The sequence below is a fragment of the Taudactylus pleione genome, unplaced genomic scaffold, assembly GCF_031769625.1.
Source record: "Taudactylus pleione unplaced genomic scaffold, aTauple2 ptg000937l, whole genome shotgun sequence".
In the NCBI taxonomy this organism is placed as follows: domain Eukaryota; kingdom Metazoa; phylum Chordata; class Amphibia; order Anura; family Myobatrachidae; genus Taudactylus; species Taudactylus pleione.
This window is the reverse complement of record NW_028285338.1, coordinates 446,142-459,561: the sequence shown is the minus strand read 5'-3', so window position 1 is coordinate 459,561 and position 13,420 is coordinate 446,142. Positions and strand designations below refer to the sequence as shown.

The 13,420-nt window shown below is 48.0% G+C and overlaps 1 protein-coding gene across 13 annotated transcripts in view; it reads left to right on the top strand.

The window, feature by feature from the left end:
• The window catches only part of LOC148473300 (vomeronasal type-2 receptor 26-like), a 174,149-nt gene that overhangs the window by 52,325 nt on the left and 108,404 nt on the right, over nt 1-13,420 (top strand). The gene's annotated exons all lie outside the window — the stretch shown is intronic.

Genomic DNA, 13,420 nt, shown 5'->3' with positions numbered 1-13,420 from the left:
TCCACCCTCCATCCCACCCTGTGTCCGCTGTCTGCCATGTGTCCACTGTCCTTGTGACCACTGTCCACCTTCACTCCCACCCTGTGACCGCTGTCCAACCTTTGACCACTGTCCACCCTATGTGACCACTGTCAACCCTCCCTCCCACCCTGTGACCACTGTCCACCCTGTGACTGCTGTCCACCCAGTGAGACCAACCAACCTTTTACCGCTGTCCACCCACCCTGTGTCCATTGTCCACTCTCCCTTCCACCCTGTGTCCATTGTCCACTCTCCCTTCCACCCTGTGTCCATTGTCCACTCTCCCTTCCACCCTGTGTCCATTGTCCACTCTCCCTTCCACCCCGTGTCCACTGTCCTCCCTCCCTCTCACCCTGTGTCTGCTATCCTCCCTCCCTCCCACCCTGTGTCCGCTGTCCTCCCTCCCACCCTGTGTCCGCTGTCCTCCCTCCCACCCTGTGGTCCGCCGTCCGAAGTATCCGCTGTCCTGCCTGTCCCCCTGTGTCCACTGTCCTCCCTCCGTGTCCTCCTGTGCGCTGTCCTCTCTGTCCCCCTGTGTCCGCTGTTCCCTCTCTGTCCCCCTGTGTCCGCTGTTCCCTCTCTGTCCCCCTGTGTGCGCTGTTCCCTCTCTGTCCCCCTGTGTCCGCTGTTCCCTCTCTGTCCCCCTGTGTGCGCTGTCCTCCCTATCTGTCCCCATGTCTGCTGTCCTCCCTCTCTGTCCCCTTCTGTACACTGACCTCCCTCTCTGCCCCGTGTCCCAGTCCTCCCTCTCTGCCCCCTGTATCTGCTGCCTCCCTCTCTGTCCCCGTGTCCACTGTCCTCCCTCATTGTAATGCAGGGCTTTACAAATCCCAGGGGGCCAGGTCACCTTGGTGACCAGATTTTGCTACCTGGCGACCAGATTATCTGGGGTCGGAGGAAGCAGATCCTCATCAGCCCCAGCGGAGATTCATAGGCTTGACTGTACAGCAGCAGCTAATTTCATGTCGACTGCATGAAGTGAACATCTCCGATAGGTGCTAACTCACTGCTCTCCTACTCCAGCTGTATTGGGCTCTCCAGTATGTGTATATGTGTGGCCCCGGGCTTCAGTGGGAGTAGTCATGCAGTAACATGGGCACCCGGGGATTTGCTTGCCTGGAGGTAGCTGCACAAAGGTGTAGTAGTGGGAGGTGGTTTGCCTAGGGGTAGCCGAGTAGTGGCGTGACTGCGAAAATGTTTGCCTGGGGTTAGCCATGCAGTGTTATGGCCGCTGCAGGGAGGGGGGGTTTACATAGAGGTAGCAGAGCAGTGGTATTGCCACAGGGGGTGGTTTGTACAAGAGTAGCTGAACAATGGTTTAGGCGTGGGGGTTGTTGGTCCAGGGGTAGTACTTTGTGATACCCTTTTGTAATGTTAATGTGGTCTGTTATTACTGGGGGAGGGAGCTGTGCACAGCTAGGTGAGGGGGCACCATTTTACTTCAGAGTTCACACATACTACTGCCATTTTCTCAACTATAGTGTGTGTAGCTGCAGCAGCCGAGTAGCACAAAGAGAAGCGTTCCTCACTGCACTGTAATTTAATTAATAAAAGACTTCTGCACATTTCTCCTGTGCCATATGCTTTTGTCCAAATGCTATTTATTTTAATTATTATATTAATGTATATTTGGGACCTACTGTGGTATAATGTGAACTTGGGGTTTAATGTGTGGTATTATATGCATTTGTTCCTAATGTGTGATATAAAATGAATTTGGGCCCCAGTGTTCTCCCCAGAAAATGTTTCCAGCCGGGGGGCATCAAGAAGTATCTGGGTGGAGGCCTTCGCAATTATGCGCACGCGGGGAAAAGGGATCTGACCCTTTTCATCAGTGTAGTGTACCACACCATAGTACCCCGTATACACATTATGCTACACCCAGTAATGCCCCTTACACATTATGCACATTGAATTCCCCCCCATATGATTCACATAAAAACACACACACAAGCCCCCATTGGAATACATACAAACATAGGCACCCACTGGAAAACACACACACATGGGCACCCTGGATGTATTGCTCACCATATGCTTCTGTAACCAGTGAGTAGAGCTGCATAGACGTGTTTCAGGTTGGGAGCAGGGACCGGAGCTCCACCCAGCGACGGCCCGCACTCCGGTGGGAGCCAGGAGCAGTAATTTGAGGAGGAGGGAAGGAGAGGCACAGAGAGAGTGAGACTGGAGTCCAGACCGGGGGACAGGAGAGCTATCCAGCAGCAACCCAGGAGCAGCAGTAGTTAAGTGCCATCTAGCCTTCAGCCCTGAAAGCAACAGAACTTCTGGCTGGAATCACATACAGACGAGCGGCGCTGCAAGGTAAGTGTCACACGCAGTGTTAAAGCCACTCCCCCACTGTACAGCCGCTCACTGTACAGACACAGCAAGGCCCGGGTCAACAAGGACACGTTGAGGGTGACAGGGGATGCCGTGCATAGACGCGAGGGGAAGTGCCGGGCGTTGCGCCCACAGAAATCAGCCTGTGGAGAACACTGTGCCATACTGTGTGACATAATGTTCATTTGGGTTCTACTGTACGGTATAATGTGCATTTGTGCCATACTGTGTGACATAAAGTTTATTTGGGTTCTACTGTGTGACATAATGTTCATTTGGGTTCTACTGTACGGTATAATGTGCATTTGTGCCATACTGCGTGGCATAATGTGCATTTAGGCCCTAGTGTGTTTCCTAATATGAATGTGGGCCCTACTGCATGGCATATTTTGAATCTGGGGCAGGTATGGGCATGTGGCAGAATCTGATGACCCCACCACCTCTGTGTGCCTCACATTCTCTGGGTACCCCACCACCTCTGTGTGCCTCATCTCTGTGTACCCCACCACCTCTGTGTGCCTCATCTCTGTGTACCCCACCACCTCTTTGTGCCTCACCAGAAGTAGGGAGTGAAAAGTGCAAGGTTAAAGAGGGATATAGAGTATGAGTGGTGCAGGGGGTAAGTAAGGGAAGGCGAAAGAGGAGCAGGGGTGGCGCGAGGCATTCGAGAAATGCTGACACAACTCTGTTTTGAGTAGCCACACCCCTCGTGATATGTGGCCACACCCATTTTTTGTGTGCGCTACTATGACATGCCCACAGGCTACCTCCATACCCCCGCTTCAGAATTGCCACTTCGACCACCGCGTAGGATGCAATGGCTTAATTGCTCTCAGGCTTTGTACCAGTCTGTAATTCTTCCCATATATCTTACATATATGAAAAATGGGTGTGTTCACTGGACTTTGCATTTTAACTAGTACTCCTGGGTGTAGTAGTTCCTGAATTACTGGAAACACACCTTTTTTACTTCAGGTTTTAAGGGATATTGGGGTCTACTGAGTGCTCTGCCCCCTTCTTAAGTTTTACACTCACTGGTGGAGTATGTAGGATTTCTCCAAATCCATTGGACCCTGTAGCCCTCAATACATCAGGTATTATTGAATTTTTTTATACTTTTTGGGGAAGTTCTTTTAATTAATTTCCAGAATAGCTGGGCTGAGAGCACCACAGTGCAATGCATCAGTGACCATCTCTCTTTTTTTTTTTTTTTTAAATCTGGAACTTGTAAGTATATCCCATCTGGTGTACAGAATACAGGTTGCACAACAAATCTCTTCCTAACAAATTAGCTGGGACATCTGCCACCAATAGGAATGAGTGCTCACTATAATTATTGGGCTGATTGTTATCTTTACCTCTTGTGTTTCTTGAAGGGGATAATTTTATTAGCTGTACCTACTGCATGTACAACTTTATTTGTTATAGGTAAGTTAATTTTGTCTGTTATAAGTGACCTTGCAGCCCTCTTATAAATGAGAAAGTAGTGATTATAATTTCCAATTGTGAAATTGTCACAGGCCACCACACTGCTAAAGCTGTGCATGGCGAATGCCGAGCCAGCATTCCCTGAAACTCCGCCTACTGTACCTCCTGTCCATCATTCTGGGATCTGCCTGGATTGGCTCCTGCATCCATGTCCTTCTGCTGTGAATGCTGTTCCGTTGCCGGTGATAGGATTTCACGAGTTTCCAGTTCTGGCATTGTCTCCTGTATCCAGTCCTTCTGCTTATCTTGTATACCTGCCATTTGTGTCATCCAGGCAGCACAGGCCGCACTCCAATATCCTCTGTATGCAAGCCAGTGTACTCACACTTGTGTCAACCCGGCAGCACAGGCCACACTCCAGCGTCCTCTGTATGCAAGCCAGAGTACCCGTGCTTGTGTCAACCTGGCGCCACAGGCTGCACTCCAGCGATCTCAGTACACAAACCAGTGTATTGTGCTTGTATCAACCTGGGCAGCACAGTCCACACTCCAGCATCAGTTGCTTGTGTCAACACGGCAGCACAGGTCACACTAAAGCATCCTCAGTACACAAACCAGTGTACTCGTACTTGTGTCAACTCGATGGCACAGGCTGCACATCTGCACCGGCTCCTTGTGTCAACTCGGCAGCACAAGTCACTTCCAGCCCTCAAGGCTGCTACCGGCCCAAAGGCTGCCTCTGATCTTACTGGCCCACAGGCTACAGCCAGCCAAGGCTCTTCCAGCCCTCAAGGCAGCTACTGGCCCAAAGGCTGCATCTCATCTTACTGACCTCGCAGGCTACAGGCTCAGATTCTGGCTGCCCAGATTCAGATACTGACACAAAAGGTGCATGACCTTTCCCTCCATGTAGAGGAGACTTGTGGTGCTATTGCCCCCACTGTAGCAGAACCTAATTTAATTTTGCCTGATCAGTTCTCCGGAAACCATAAGGTTTTTTTAAATTTTAGAGAGAGCTGTAAGCTCTACTTCAGACTCTGGCCCAGGTCCTATGGTTTTGAGACTCAACAAGTAGGGATAATAATCTCTTTCTTAGAGGGCGAACCATTTGGTCTTCCCTCAACCAATACGGCCTTACAGACAGTCAAGTCATTTTTTTCTGCATTAGGGTTGCTCTACGGTGATCCGGATAAAGAGGTCATGGCAGAGGCAAGTCTTGGGTCACTGCAGCAGGAAAACAGAGCTGCAGAAGACTATTGAATGGAGTTCCATAAATGGGCTGTCAAAGCAGGTTGGAAAGATCCAGCCCTGCACAGTAATTTTCTTCAGGGTTTATCAGACAAAATCAAGAATATCCTGGTCCAGTATCTTGCTCTGAGTTCCCTGGATGTCCTCATGAACTTGGCTACTCCTGTCAATTGACAGCTCCGGGAAAGTTGAGTAGAAAAAGTTGCCTTCTCAATCCCCTCGATCTCCATAATGGATGGCTCCATTTGAATCTGAAGAACCTATGCAGCTGGGAGCATTTTGTCTTCTGACCGAAGAGAAATGCAGGAGACACTAGTTGGGTTTATGTCTTTACTGCGGTGGTAGAGGTCATGTTGCCCAGCTCTGTCCTCTAAAGTTGGGAAAAGGCAAGGTCTAGGTGAACTAGGGGAGGAATATCTAGACCTTGCATCTGTCTGCCCAGAAAATTCTGTCCTTATAACCTCAATTATCCATCTATCCAACACGCAATTCTCCATTCCTGAATTTGTCGATCATGGTGCAGTGGATAAATTCATGGACATGTCCTTCCTCAAAACTTTGTGTCAGACCCCGCTGCCCTTATCCACTCCTGTGTCAGTGATTGGACTTGACGGAACTAGTCTTTCTAAGGCACAAGTGCTCTTTAGGAATCCTTTGTAGCTGTCGATTGGTGTCCTACATCGAGAGGAATTGTAATTTCTTCTCCTGCAGTGTCCTTTGGCCCCAATGGTTTTGGGGTTACCCTGGCTGAAGAAACATAACCCCATGATCTAGTGGCAGACTGGTGAAATTCTGGAATGGGGTTCATCTTGCTTCTCTCAATGTCTGTCCCGACTGGCTTGCTGCTGCTGTCACCTCATCAGTCCCGACACCATATTGTGACCTAGCTGAGGTTCTATCTAAGAAAAACACAGATGTCCTGCTGCCTTACCATCCCTTTGACTGCACTATCTATTTGTTACCTGGTGCTTGGCTTCCCAAGGGCAGACTATATGCTTTGTCCATTCCGGAGGATAAAACCCTGCAGGACTATATTCAGGAGGATCTGGATAAAGGGTTCATTCATCCGTCCAAATCCCGAGTGGGAGCGGGATTCTTCTTTGTCCAGAAGGACAGATCCCTCCGAACCTGCATTGACTTCCATGGACTGAACAAGATCACAGTCAAGAATGCATATTCCTTGCCATTCATCTCTGTGCTCTTTGACCAACTGCATGAGGCATCCATCAACTCAAAGATTGATCTCAGAGATGCATATAACCTTATTCGCATCAGAGAAGGGGATGGGTGTAACATGGCCTTTAACACTCATTCAGGACATTTTGAGTACCTAGTTATGCCTTTTGGCCTTTTCAAAGCCCCAGCCATGTTTCAAGAATTTATCAATGAGGTGTTAAGGGATTTTCTGTGAGTCTTTGCAGTGGTTTATTTATAGGACATTCTCCTCTATTGTTAGTCCATGGAGGAACATCGGAGACATGTCAGGCAGATCTTGTGAAGATTACTGGATAACAACCTGTATGCCAAACTGGAGAAGTGCAAGTTTGATGTTAAAGAGGTTTAATTTTTGGGGTACAGTATTTCTTCGCAAGGTTTCTCCATGGCTCCTGGCAAGGTGAATGCCATCCTGGACTGGAAGCAACCCACTACTTTGAAGGCCATTCAGCGGTTTCTAGTTTTTGCAAACTATTATCAAGGGTTCATCAGATACTTTTTTGCCATAGTTTCCACCATCGTGGAGCTAACAATAAAGGAGCTGAGGTCAAAAATTGGTCACCTGGGGCCATTCAAGCCTTTGACACTTTGTGTCTGCTCCTTTCCCCCAACATCCAAATCTAGAGCTCCCGTTCATTGTCGAGGTCGACCATCTGAGATTGGAGTGGGTGCTATCCTTTCTCAGACTACAAGGATGGCAAGCTACACCCATATACTTTCTTCTCCAGGAAATTTGGTTTGGCGGAGAAGAACTATGATGTTGGCAACCGAGAGCTCTTGGCTATTACGTGGGCCTTTTGAGGACTGGAGGCATGTTTAGAGGGGCTAAACATGTAGTGACAGTTCACACTGATCACAAAAATCTGGCCTACATTGAGATGGCAAAAAGTTTGAACGCGAGGCAGGCATGATGGGCCCTTTCCTTAACCCACTTTATTTATGTGATTTCGTTTCAACCTGGGTCCAGAAATATTAAAGTGGATGTCCTATCTTGAAACTTCTCCGTCAGTCAACCTCCCAGTGCTTTAGAAGAAACCATCATTCCGGCTTCCCGAGTCCATTGGGCAGTCACCAGGACCCTGGCAGATTCTCTCAGGGCTTGTCAAACTGAAGCCCCTCTTGGTAAGCCATCAGGTGTGCTTTTTGTCACAGAAAGACTTTGTAAAGCTGTTTTTGAAGGACTTTCATTCCTCTAAGGCAGGGGGTAATCCTGGCATTTCTAGAACTTTTGAACTTCTATCTTGATCTGTGTGGTGGCAGTCCATGCCTAGAGACACTCATAAGTTTGTCCTGGCCTGTGATGTATGTTCTAGAAATAATACCCTCAGGACCACTCCGCTAGGTCTGTTGTGTCCTCTTCTGATGACCTCTAAACCATGGACCCATATTGCAATGGACTTTGTCATTGACCTTCCTGTGTCTTTTCATTGTACAGTCATCTGGACAATCATAGACCATTTTTCCAAAATGGTGCATTGCATTCCTCTTGTCAAGTTACCATCTGCCAAGGAGTTGTCTACACTGTTCTTACAGCATGTCTTCGGGCTCCATGGGCTTCCAGTGGATATCGTCTCAGACTGGGGGATGCAATTTGTTGCTCGGTTTTGGAGATGCTTTTGTGCTGATCTGGGCATTAATGTCAACCTGTCATCAGGGTTTGATCCACAGTCCAATGGGCAGATGAAGCAGGCCAATCAGTCCCTAGAACATGTATATGCCTTCCACTAATCTGTCTTTTTCCCTAATTTATCTCTTAATCCTTTCCATTTGTCTATTCCAGAGGTTCCTATCAATGGTAGGTCAGAGTATTTTGAATGTCACCTCCTGAGAAATTTCACTGTCACACTTCCATGCTTCTGATCCATAACACTTGCTGGACTATTGTGTGGGCTCTCTAACATTAGAGATCCCGCATTGTATTTTCCTTGTCCTATTGTAAAGGCTTATGTATATTTTTATAGTCCACATTTCAGCATACATTACACTAGTGACCGGGTCTCTCCCCTATTAAAGGAAAATGACTTCCTTTATAGGCAACCTTATAACTACGTCAGGTTAAACAGTACCTATACAATGACACATGTTCCACACTCTACTAAGCTCGTCCTTATACTGTGTAAGGTTTTTTCACAGTAGAAAGAGTCCCTGACACTTATCCAGCATATAGGAGTTTAGCAATAGCATCTCATTTGCACTGGCCCCTGACCAGACTCTTTGAAGATTTATTTGTGCTTGTACAGAGCAAGCAATATCAGAATTGCTGGTTAATGTAATTTCATTAGACACAAATTTATATACTAAATTGGTCAAAAAACCTAAGCCAATCAATGAATAACATACAACACATAATCCCCTAATGGAAGGTTTCACAAACTCGTGATAATGACTACAGCTTCAACAATTTCAAAATAATAATTAAAATTTAAATTAGACATCTGGATTCCCTATTTTGGGAAACTTCTTTACCGTAGACCTTGAGATATCAACTCCCAATGTCTAGCTCTTATTTATGCAGTGTAATTAATACAACACATTTTTGTAAGATATAATAAAATGTGCAATATTGCCATATTGTATACAGCTATCCATATTAAAACAGTGATTGCTACCATAACAACTAGGTCACAATATTTGCAGAAACTCTATTTGAGCATCAGAGTATACCTGTCAGGATCTGTGATTAAGAAGATCTTAGGGCCTGATTCAGACCCACTCGCAAGCGGCTGTCCGCTCACAAGTGGGTCAATGTTGTGCTCTGCGCATGCGCACGACGGCGGGAGCTCCGTCGTGCGCATGCGCCAGACGCGACGAGCGAAGGACTTTCCTTCGCTCGTTGTGTCTGATCAAAGGGGGCGTGCTGTCGATGTTGATTGACAGCACACCCCCTTTGGTGGGCGTGCCAGGGGCGTGCCTCCCTGATGGGGGCGTTCCCACGGGAACGCCTCCCGTCAGAAGCCGGCCCACTGACATCACTAGTGATGTCAGTGGGAGTGATTTTGGCTCTGATAGAGCCAAAATCACTCCGGGGCTTGCGGTTGAAAACCTCAACCGCAGGCTCCGGCTCGCAGTTTCGATGGTTGCGATGGTCACGACCATCGTGGCCATCAAACTGCATGCTCGTATAGGCTGTGGGTGGTGACCCACAGCTATACGAGCGTCCAGGAGGACGCTCCATTTTTATGGAGGGCAGCCCTCATTCAGAGCGTGCGCTCTGCTCAGAGCGTACAGCTCTGAATGAGGGCCTTAGTCTCCTGCCTAAGGCATTGTATTAATTACTGCCTGTCTGTGTGCAATGTCAGGTGCATGCTAATTAATTCTCCTGTTTTTGCACAGCACAGCTGCATCATTAAGGGAGGGTTGCTGCCTGGGGCCTGTTCCTGTTAAAACCCAGCTAGCCGTGCACTCCTTGCCGGTGATAGTTACTCGTGCTTCCGGTTTCCAGTCTACTGCTTGAGTCGAGTTCCAGAGTCAAGTCTGTTCAGTGTCTCCCTGTCGTTTGTTCCATCTAGGCAGCACGGTCTGCACATCATCTGTTGTGTGCTGCTTGTATCATCAAGGCAGCACAGAGTGCTTCCCTGCTGTTACCATTTGTGTTATCCTGCCGGTACAGAGTGCATTTCACCCAGGATGCAGGTCAGTGTCAGATGGCTTGTGTCAACAAGGTGACATGGGGCGCATGCCTGCGTTCCAATTGTGCAATCCAGCACACTGTCATCAGTGTCATCCAGGTGGCACTGGTAGCATCTCAGCTTCCTGAGTGCACAATCCAGCACACCGTCACCAGTGTCATCCCAGTGACACTGGTAGCATCACAGCATCTGGAGTGCACAATCCAGCGCACCATCACCAGTGTCATCCTGGCAGCACTGGTTGCATCTTAGCGTTCTGAGTGCACCTTCGCCAGTGTCATCCTGGTGACACTGGTCGCAACTCACCCAAGCTAGCACATATCAAAGACTTTCAGCCCACAGGCTCCACCTTATCCTCAGCCTCCAGGCCACAACCGGCCAAGACTGACCAGCCCTCAAGGCTGCTTCAACAGCCCAAAGGCTGCACCTCATCCTCGGCCCTCAGGCTGCAACTTGCCAAGACTGACCAGCCCTCAAGGTCGCTTCAACAGTCCAAAGGCTGCACCCCATTCTCAGCCCTTAGGCTGCAACTTGCCAAGTCCGACCAGCCCTCAAGGCTGCCTCCACAGCCCTAAGGCTGCATCTACCCTCGGCCACAGGCCATACTTGCAAGGACTAATCAGCCCTCCAGGCTGTATCGCATCCAAAATCCCTGGTCATGACTAGTCTCTGTATTCCTGTCCTCAAGGCTGGCACCAGACTCCAACTTTCAACCATAAAACACTGCTGCAACGAGAGCCCACTCCAAGGGGTACCCCCACCAACTTCCAACTCAACATCTGCTCTACTCAATTCCAGTTGATTCCACTCTGGAATTGCAATAATACCTACCTCAGAAAATTGTCCAGATGAGATTGATTGATTATTTTCCTGCACATTCTTATTATGCATTGAAAATGGTAGATTAAATCCAAGGTCTCTCTAGTAGCTCACATTTCAAATTGTTATGAATAAATCTATGGCTTGTTGGTCGTGCTTCATTTTTTGGTATGTAATTTTATGGAACCAAAAAATGGACAAGTGGATTACTACAAAGGACACGTGGGAAGGTGGATGGATGGGTCTGATAAGACAGACATGTCTAGGTGAACAAATAATTTCTGCAAACACAGATGTGGCTAGACCAGTGATTCTCAAACATGATCCTCAGTACACCACAGAGGTCACATTTTCCAGGTCACCCCACAGGTGACTCATTACTCACTGACACATTTCCCAGGTCACCTAGCAGGTCTACAGGTGTATTCATTACTCACTTACACATTTCATAGATCACCCAGCAGGTGCACAGGTGTATTCATTACTCACTGACACATTTCCCAGGTCACTCAGCAGGTGCACAGGTGTATTCATTACTCACTGTCACATATTTAAAAAACCACAGTTGGAGCTAGAGTAATTATTTCACTTGTGATTTTGTGAGGAGACCTTGAAACTTGCAGTGTTTGGAGTCCTGAGGACCAATTTTGAGAACGTAGGGTCCAGGTGAACAAATATGTCTAAAAACACAGATGTGTCTGGATAGGTGGAGCAATGTGCCTGAAAATCAATTCATTAGATTTTTGCTGTTGTGAACAGCCATTGTTCTACTTGTAGCCATTATTCCTTATTGATATCCCAGGAATAGATAAGCAGATTCTAATACTACAAGTACCCCCCTCCATCCTATGGGATGGAACAATAAGATCTCTTACATAAACTTTATTTTAGAGAGATGGGGTAAGCATTGCAGGAGGGCACCAGATAGAAGAGGTGTCCTCACTGCTGCTTGCCTTCACCATTGAGTCCATGGTGCCATCAGACTACCCACTGTCACTGCAGACATTGTGGCAGGAACACATGTTGGAAATGCAGCATGCTGTAGAGATTAGTCCCCAGTTGAACACATCAGTGACCAGTGCTGGGACAGTGAGTGTGTCTGCTCCCGGCACCTGTAAGGCAGCAGCAGTGGCTATGCTAGTTTAAATTTGGTGCTGGCCATCAGCCAATCATGGCTCATGGACTGGCAGCCAATCGTGCCCACTCATAGCGTCTCACATCAGATGCTGCCAAAAGGAGCATGGTCAAGATGAGAATACATCAGATGAAGAGTTCCAGAAAGACGATAGGAAGTGCCACTGGCCAGGACAGACCGGTGGCAAAAGATGAAGGCCAGAGAGTGCTGGGGTGGTGGGAATCAAAGAGCTAAACAATTCTCCCCGCTGCAGCCTCTCCCAGGCAGCCTTAGTCACTGGTAATTATCCCCATAGACCACCAGGTGTCAGACATTAGGCCTTTGGGTGCAATCAGGCCTTAAGGTGGCTACACACTTGGTGATATTGTACCCGACTGGCCGATTCCGACACATTGGAATGACAGATCATGTAAAATATGCCCAAATCATGTGTCTCCACTCACGATCACGATGCGATATGCATCCCCACTGGTCGTACATCGCATCACAGATCTGCCAATCTGGGACACAATGCACTGGAAAAAGTCTGAATGCAGGAGAGATCATTTGTAAATTGGAAACTTTAAACCCCAAATCGTGTGCAGAGCTGCCAGGGAGAAGTTTCAAGAGAAATCGTACACATCGTGGGATCATGTGCAGATCGCCAAGTGTGTAGGCACCTTTAGGCCTGTGGGGCATCTCAGTCAGGCAGATTACCTATGCCACAAGTAAAAGTGAGTCTGTGCATTAGTACTAGGTGCACTAAATAATGTGTAAGTTAAGCCATACTGTACATGGAACTAGGACAGTCAAATGTAAAAATGAAAAGCGACTAAGAAGATACTCACACTGTGGCAGATTTCGGCAATATTGTAGAGGTGGTTACTGGACAGTGAGTGACTGGATATCAGTATCCTGGGGGCATATTTAACAATAACACCAAGGCAGCAGGTGCACAGAAGAGAGAGTAATATTGTCTGTGGGTAGATGAGGGCTTGTTGCAGTAAAGGAGTGGAAGAGAATGAGCTCAGATTTAGGCACATTCTATCTGAAGTCCTGTTACAGCATTGATACTGCTTATACACACACATTGCAGTTCTTAATATCTGTGGTGAGATACAAATAATTGCATTCGCATTGCGAACACAGGGCCTGATTCAGAAACGGACGCTCTGAAAGAGCACTCGCTCTGAATCAGGGCTTTTTATTTTTTTGGTGCAGCCTCCAGGCCGCTCGCATAGCTGTGGGTGACCTCCCACAGCTATTGCGAGTGGCCAGGATGATGGTTGCGATGGTCATGACCATCGCAACCATCGGGCTTGCAATGAGACCCTTGCAGTAGGGTCTCGTTGCCGCAAGCCCCAGAGAGCTTCCGGCTCTAATACAGACGGAAGCTCTCCCACTGATATCACTGGTGAATGCCTCCGCCACGCCTACAAAATGGGGCGAGCTGTCGATCAACATCGACAGCTGCCCCTTTTGTAGTGAGCCACGGAGCGAGTGCTTTTTGCCCTCGCTACGGGGCTCGCGCACTCCGTGTGCGCGCACTGGCACATCATCGACTTGCCTGTGAGTGGGTCTGAATAAGGCCCACAGTTCACATAAG